This window comes from Chamaea fasciata, unplaced genomic scaffold (genome assembly GCF_029207755.1).
Source record: "Chamaea fasciata isolate MVZ Bird 193981 ecotype frontalis unplaced genomic scaffold, bChaFas1.0.hap1 SCAF_2, whole genome shotgun sequence".
NCBI classification, from domain to species: domain Eukaryota; kingdom Metazoa; phylum Chordata; class Aves; order Passeriformes; family Sylviidae; genus Chamaea; species Chamaea fasciata.
In genome coordinates, this window is record NW_027094087.1 from 28,551,591 (window position 1) to 28,560,419 (window position 8,829).

The following is an 8,829-nucleotide window of genomic DNA, read 5'->3' on the forward strand; positions in this document are numbered from 1 at the left end:
AGCAGTCCAGGTGGGGCAGTGAATGAACTACTGTGCTGGGAAAAAGCTGGAAGCTAAACGGAGCTGCAGCCTCGTGATCAGGCATGAACTGGCTGGTCTGGTCCAAGAGTGCGGACCTGACATTCGTGACAGCAGAAATTGTAGGTCACTGACCCCATTTGTGCAGCTGTAGTGAACACCTATTCTTTCTGTTAGATGCATTCACAAGACCCCACCCAAATTCAACCAGACATGGGCATCTCTACTGTCTTTTGAAACTTCTTTAAATTCAGCCTTCAGAGCTCATTATCTGCTGACAACACTGTGGAATTGGCTTCTGGCATGGACAGCTGTGGATACAGGTGTTGTGAACTAGACAAGGTGTGAACAATTAGCTGGAGTGCCCACAAGCTCCTTGGTTTGCTTCCCTGCCCAGGGCGAGCCGTGTGGCAGACGGCCTTCAGGTCACTTCTGAAGAGAAAAGAGCTCTCTCTGCATGCCCACAGCCCATTGCATCCCTGGGAAGGCAAGGAAAATCCTGCCCTCGTTCTTCCTCCACTAGATGTCAGGTTTGGGTCGTATATATCAATCTATGTAGGTAAAAGCAGTAAAAAGAACTCGGTACTTGCTGGCCTTCAAAGCACTATGGCCTTAAAACCGCTACGGTCACATCACCAGAGTACTGCTAATATGTTTGGAAATCTTCACTCCCTGTGCCTTATTTTAAACATTTTCTGGTGCACAGCACAGCAGTAAATGCAGCTACATCTGGTCTGGCCTGATGTTTGTTTCGGCCTACAAGTTGTCTGCAGGGTCCTCTGTCATATTTCTCATTATGCTGATCTCAGTACTTCCCTACTGTAGGGATGCACATTGCAGCCAATTCAGCAAACCATAAAGTTTATGCTTTCATGATTATCATAATTTTACATGAATTAAAAATAGTCTGTGACTACTGTATTTTGGATCAGGAGAGGGGGAAAATCTCTATGTTTATGCTGTGGCTTTTAAGAGGCTGTACTTTGCATCTACATATATTTTCTTCTTTCAGAAATGGACTCAATTCAAAGTAGCTGTGACTTCTCGTTCCAAAAGTGGTATTTTCTCGGATACCAGTAATACTCCTGATTTAGCTGTGAAGCTGTAATCTGAGAAAATCAAAATTTGCCACAGAGAGAGTATCTTTTATTATAACCCCTGTACATACTTGAAAAAAGTGGACAAGTTTTAAAATCCTGGAGCCTTTTCATTGGAGTATGGTAAAAACCTTGAAAGACTCTCTAAAAACCTATCTGGAAACCTAGCTGTCATCTTTGGCAAACTAAGGAAAATAGCATAGGAAATAGTTACACATCTGGTCCACCCTTGCAGGTAGAATGTCAAGCAGACAACAGCCAAAGCTTGATTTTTGCACAGATGTGTGTAGCTGGGCTTTTGCAGCTGCTTACTTTTCAATGCTAACATAGTCAAAGGCTCGTGAGTCCAAACACAAAGATCCTCTGTAAATCTGTGCTCCAGTTCCTATTACGGTCACAATGCTCCTTCCCCCAGCTGGTTGTATTTGTTTGCTTTTCACAGATGGCAAATCACCGTGGGTCAAGTTGACATCTCTCTCCCTGATGCATCCATTAGTGCTCAGTACAGCCCGAGACTTTAAGACACTTTAGTGAAGAATCTGGTGAACTTCAAGAAACGTATATAATTCAGATCACATAACAGTTTGCATACGGTCACCACTGTTTCTCCTTATCAGATGTCTTTCTTGGGCATATTCCTCATGTTCAGAAAGAAAATGCTTTCTCCTTGCATGTCAGTCGTGCAAGGAAATTTTTCCCAAATTGAATACTTAAATAGCCATCCCTCTGTTACAGGTGGAGAGGGCAACAAATCTTATATTTAACCTTGCCTAACAGTTTTGATTATAAGATCTGTTTTTTGGTCGCTTTTAATTTTTTCATATTTTAATTGTTCAAGGCTGAAATTTTCCATCATTGTTCTCTGTGTTGGGCTGAACTTTATTTTGGGAACATTTCACTGAAAGTTGGTCAGCAACTTCCAAGAATGAGGTTAGTGAAAAATATGGTTGGCCCACGCTGAAAATGTCTTACAGTGGTTTCACTGCAGTTCAGTTCTTCATGCAGGGGCCTGAAATTAGCGGGGGTTGATCCCTGGAGACATCAGCCTGTACTTGGTGGCCATATGAAAATGCTGTCAGATCTGACCTAGCTGTAAATCACTGCTTTCCACTTGCACATGGTCTGCAGAACTTGTCTGAAATCCAGATGTTATCTTTGCTGAAGACTTGCCTAGTGCAGAGCATTCTTCTGCCATAGGAGCTCAGCCTCAAATATGAGGAGAGGGAAAAGGGCTGGCTGTGCCCCACTCTCCCTCACCCTGTGCCACCCGGAGTTGGATGCAACCTTAAACAGCACTGAAGGGGAGGAGGAAGAGAAAAATAATGGCTCAAAAAAGGACCTACAGGACAGCATCCAGGGACACGCAGGGACAGATATGGAGAGGCAACAAGGTCAGAGACAGAGCAGGGGGAAACAAAACAGGCAGGGATTTCCTGGGATGTCAGGGATATCCTGGGATGGCAGGGTTTCAGGGGAGTAGAAAGATCAAGAGAAGGGGATAAATTTGGGTAAGAGGCAGAAGGGGACAGCCAGTGAAACACTTTTCTAGGGTTCTAGGAGACTACCAAGTATTTGGCTGTTCTTTCTGCAAAAAACCTCTGCCTCCAAAAACCAGAAGAGAATTTGATTTATGCTCAGCATTGATCTGAATTTTTTGTGGTATCCTTTCTTTCATCTCGTCCTTACAATTTCTTTTTTCATTCCTCCTTTCTCTCCCCCCACAAAAAACCCAGAAGAATTCAGGAGCATGCTTCTGTGTCCTACTGTGGAAGTCTGTTCTATTGTATTTCTTCAGATGAGGAAGATCTGGAGTGCTTTGTGGCACTGAAGAGAGAATGCAGTCTTTTCCCCTGGTTACCCCTCTTCATAAAAGACCTGGAGCTGTAAACTCTGACACCAGAAATACTTGTATAAGTCCAATAGGCTGGGAGGAAAGATCACATCAGTGTTTGATGCAGGAGACCCAGTTGGATCATATGAGGAGGGTTAACCTGCAGGTAGCAGGGAGGGTGTGTGCAAGCAGAGTCACAGCTGAGCAAACAACAAAACATAAAACCCCCTGAATTTCAGAGAGCAGATGCAGAGTCATTGAACTGTTGCTGGGAAATGCTGAAGGAGAGAGGACAATGACTGTATATTCTCAGTGTGAAAACATACAGTACCCCTCAGGTACACATCAAAGACTACTATCAGGCAAAGGACTCCACAAATAAGTACAACTTATAGCATTTATGAAAAATAGGGGTGAAGTGTGAGGTGAGCAAGAACAGAGTTGGGGAGGAAGGTCTACAGAAGTAGTTTCCCAGAACACCCTTTTGTTCTCACCAGCTGCTGCCAAAGCTGTCTCCAAAGACATTGAGCTCACACAGGGTGGAGCAGCAGAGGAGCTCAGACATGACTCAGCTTGGGCTTTTCCCCTTGACTTCCATGGACAGATGTCCCCCTCTTGAAGCCAGGGAGTCAGAGGCAGCTGGATATGACATTAATCATGAGATACCCTCATGTAGGTTTAGCTATGGATTATTTTGGCCGTAGCCTTACCTGGCCTGCTGGGCCAGCTAGGATTCTGTAGCTGTGGCCTTCCTTCCTTGCCTTTCTTTTAAAGTACTGTGGTGCTGGCAGTGAAAGTAGTAGCTCACTCAAATCCAGAGAGGACATTAAAAACAGAAACAAGAGGTACCTGGGACCTGGCCCTATCTGAGTCAAGGAGCGCTCTGCTCTTAATGTCCCCCTTCCATTTTATCAGCTGGAAAAAGTCCTGGTAGCTTCTACTTGCAGTGGGAGTGATCCTGCTATGAGCAGCACCATTTGGGAATCAGTGAGGACTAAGTCTTCGTTAGCCACTGGATAACATTCACAGCAGAATAGAAAAGTAGGCTGGAGAGGAAAAGCCATCTAGTCCACTCCTGTTCCTGAACTGAGAATTAGCTATGCTTGTGCCTGTCTCCACCCATGGAGATGCATGCCACTTTCTCCAAAGAAAACCAGTTTCATCGATTGATGATACAAGGAGAATTTACAGATGTTTCATCTGGATCTCCCTTCCTGTAATTTCAGTTATTTTCCAGCCATAATGGGCACAAAAAAGATTCAGTCCCTTTCATTTTATGTCTACTTTTAAAATATTTAAAGCTCATTGATGGGCCACCACCTCTATTGTCTCTTTTCTAAAGCAAGTTATGCAAATTCCTTTGGCTTTTCATCATGAGCCATATTTTCTAGATTTCTAGTCATCCCAAATTCTGTCCTCTGACTTTCCAGCTGTTCAACATCCCCCTTAATTAAAGCACCAGGAACTGGACATGATCTTCCAGCTGGGTCCTCTCCTGGCCCTCGTATGGAACAAAGAAGACAGATTTTGCCAATACTATTGTTTATTCAGCTGTGATGATAGATAGTATTTTTGCGTTCATTACTCAGCAGTATGTTCCTTACTTATTTCTTCAGATGTGCCATTCCATCCTGAGATGAAGGAAGGAGACAAACACTTTTGTTCGTCTCTTCCAAACAAAGAAGTAGTCTCATCTCTTCTTCAACTCAGATAAAAGTCAGGCTAAGGGTAATAGAATTCTCAAATCTCAGAGATCAACCACCTAGCAAAGAACACCCATTTTCTGCTAAAAGTGTTGAGAGGTGGCAGATGATGTAGAAAGACTCCATCCCAAATACATGACAGGGACACCCTAATACATCCAGGGAGTCACCTCAGAGAAAAATAGACAGAGAAAACTGATATTGTATAAAAGGAGGCCTTTGAGCAACAGTGTCAAGAAGAATCTCTATTGTGAAAGATCCACCTCAGCCTTGAGATTTCGTGGTGGTGGTAGGGCAGAAAATAAAGGAGATCTTTATGAATCTCAGTGTTAATGAGACTGTGGACTCAAAAGTACAAATGAGAGGCTGCTTTTACCCTTGAGACTGAATTAGAGCTTAAGCTGAGCCTAGGGCTCTGGAACACCAGAACTGATGCCTTCAGGAAAGCAAACCTCCACTGGTGTGTTGGAAGTTGGCTTGTCTACTACTGCTAATTTCTAGACTCCAAGCAGAGCTTCAGCCTCTATTGAAAGCAGAGAATTTGCCCTCAAGAGGCCACAGTATGGGATCAGAGGCTGCCCCAATCCCCACCAGCCCACTACAGAGGCATTCTCCTGGCTGACACTGACTCTGAGAGTTGGGGAAGCAGCTGAGTTAAGGCAGTGTGACCCTGTTTGCTCACTGATCTGTGGCAATGCTCCACTGAGGGGTTTCTCTGTTTTGCAGCGGTTTTGCATGAAGCTTTCAGCTTGGGACACACTGCTACCTCCAAATTCCTCCCTGCAATGCTGCTGTCCAGCTCATTTGTCAATCTCCAGGAGGGCTGTTGATGTCTCCCATTGCTACTGTTTTTCCTGCTTCTCCCATTTCTTGCAGGGTATTGAATTCAAGGCATTTTGCTATCCTGGGTCAGTAACATTATCTATCATAACAATAATCTTCCATTTTAGGCCTGGAATTGAAATCACCTGGAGCTGGTGATGGAAAGCTAAATGCAGAAGATGTTGTTCGCCTGCATGCTAGGTTTTCCAAATTATTTCTCCAGATCGTCAAGATCATTTAAAGTAATTTCAAACCCTTCAAATATATTCTGTGGTATGTTTTTGCTGTATTATATGATTAATTAAAAAGTTAGCAATAGAGATGTCAATCACCAAGTTTAGTCTGAATATCAAGGACTACTCTCGGATTATATTTTTCAGTCAGTATTGCTCTCAACTGCTGGAAATTTTATACAGACAATATTTCCTTAGCTTGCTTCTTAGAAGCTCATATGAGACAATGTTCCAAGCATCACTAAAGTTAAAATAATCTTTTTGCTGTTCTTCCCTAGCCACAAGTCCCATCACAGGAACATATTAGATTGGTCTGGTATGATTTGTTCTTAATAAATCCACCCTGGTTGCCACTCACCTTGTAGTTGACTTCTGGAGGTTCAACTATTGCTTCCCCTGCCCCCCTCATTATTGAAAAAAAAAATGTGAGAGGCAACACATTTATCTCTGTACCTCACAGTTCCTCAAAGATATCAGCTATTAGTGCTGGCATTGCTTCAGACAATCTTCCCAGTATCCTAGCAGGAATTTCATCAAGTCCAGCTGATTTGAAAACATCCAACATATCTAAGTCTCTTTCATGATATTGCTTGGTCTTGCAGCAAATTGAAAACATTCTCAGACATTCTTAGCAAAATAAAGGCCCCAGGCAGTAATTTTGAAATTAAAATATTCCCCAACAGGCTGGAAAACCCAGGTAGCTGAGGCAAGCTGATAGGTGTGGAAACGGCCAGGCTCAACATGAGTATACTTATGAAATAAAAAATGGGAAAGTTCTGAATCCTCAAGAAAATGACAATCCAGAAGATGCAAGTAATCCAGCAGGCAAAGGAAAACAAACATAATGGATTTTATACAAGGTGCCAATAAAAGAACCAAAGTAGTGGTGCACTTACTTCTACATAATATTTGAAATCTCAAAAAGGAGATAGGGAAGCAGAATGTTTGATCCAAAATGCAGACACTGATCAACCATACATGTTGGAAGCCTGGAGCAAAGACTGTTAAAGGGACACTAAACACAGGATATATAATACAGAGATAAACTGTGCAGGAGGCAGAGCATTTTTCCACCTCATTGAAGGCTCATCATCAAAACAAATTTACAAGTTCACTATCTCAAGTTACATGAAGTCTGTACTGGTTGAAATTCCAGGCCTAAAGTGGAAGATTATTGTTATGATAGATAATGTTACTGACCCAGGATAGCAGAATGCCTTGAATTCAATATCCTGCAAAAAATGGGAGAAGCAGGAAAAACAGTAGCAATGGGAGACATCAACAGCCCTCCTGGAGACTGACAAATGTCATACCAGCAGATGAAAGAGAGATGACATTTTTGGACTCTGTCAGCAATAATTCCATGGAGCATCTGGTCTGAGCCCACAGGAGCAAAGGCAGTCCCCAGCTTTGTGGCTCCAGCCCTTCCAGTGGAAGCTCCACTCCGTGACAGTGACCACAGAGGGCTCAGCTTCACCAGCTCTAGAGGAGCACTGCAGGCCAAATGTGCCAGTGCCATTGTCCTCTGCTTCAAGAAAAGCTATGAAGGAACGAGGGAGCTTGTTAAAAAGAGTCTAGAAAGGTCAGCAAAGAGAAATCCTAGCAAACAGCATGGAAACTTCTGAAGAACACCAGACTGTAAGCATAACACCGCTGTGTATGACCTATTGAGAAAGGCCGGAGAATGGATTGAAGGAGGCCAGCACAAATGAACAGCCAAGTAAGCAACTTTATTAGCAGTAAAAAGGCAATTTCCAAAAAGATGTCTATTGTATCCAAACCAATAAAATGAAAAGAATAGTGTTGTCAGGCAGATTAAAAGCAAAAATCCTAAAGAGTCTGAGGAGAACTAGCTAAAGAAATCAAAACTAGTACTTCATCACAAATGTCTGGAGAAAAGTCTTGCTAGGGGCTCTGCACGGCCAGCTAGAGATTAAGCAAAAATCAGAGACAATTAAGCCATCCTGCAGTGCTTTTCAATGGGAAGAAAGGGGTGAAAATTTTCACATGGGGGAAAATGCAGAAGATATGTCTGAAGTCAAAGTAATTGTGCATAAGATTTTGTTTCAAATAGAAAAAGTGAAATATTACACGCTGCTGAAATCAGATGATACCTAGCAGAAATCAAAAATGGAAACCCTGAATTACTATTCACTGCGTGCAGCCTTCCATTTGGAACCTCTTTGGGACTTGAAGACTGCGAGGTGACATTTATGAAGCCAACCTTTAAAACAGGTCCTGGGGGACATCCAGGGAAACACAGTTCTTATGCTTCATAATACTTTTTAAGCCTAGAAATGTGAACAGCACAGCTCCAGAAGACCAGGATGTGCTCATGTCAGAGGGCAAATTCTGCTGTTGACAAATCATTCACATTCAGTAGAGAATTCATTCTTCATATGTGACTCACTTGAAGAGTGAGTCAAAATCTTTGTGTAAAGAGAAGTATTTCTGAGAGCTTTCCTTGGATATCTCTGAAGGGATCAGCTGCAGATTGTCGAAGACAGCCCTGTAGACAGAATCTGCTTTGATAAGTCCCTCACCAAAGCCTGCTAAGTACACTAAATAGCCAATGTATAAGAAGGAAGTTCATGAAAAAGAATTAATTGAATTAAAGGAAATAGAGAGAACTGATTTTTTTCAGAACAGACATCTTCGGAGAAGTTGCAGAAGGATCTGAGTTGGAGCTAAAAGCACCCTTGATCGAAACAGAAAAGTTTTCATTTACCTCTTTCTTACACAGAATCCTAGAACTGTTTGGGTTGGAAAAGACCAGTAACAGTTCCTGCAGCAGAATGCTGTGGGAAATGTGTCAAAGACCATCAATACTGTGTTGTTAGCCCTTTGAGTGACCAGTCTAAGGTAGCACCATATCTACATTCAGGCCAGGAGAAACAAGCCATGCAAGAGTTCATGCTCTACCTTACCTACCCATTATCAAAGCCCCCTTGCTATCAGACTCTTCATGGTTCCTTCTTGGTCTAAGTGTGCAGTAGAAGGTACTGAGATGTCTTCTCTCTAACTAGACTTTCCAACTCTATTTTGCATTTTTAAATAAATGGAAAGATAAGCCTTCTTTAGAACCACGAGCTGCAAATAAAGACTTTAGTTCACATCTCATTCCT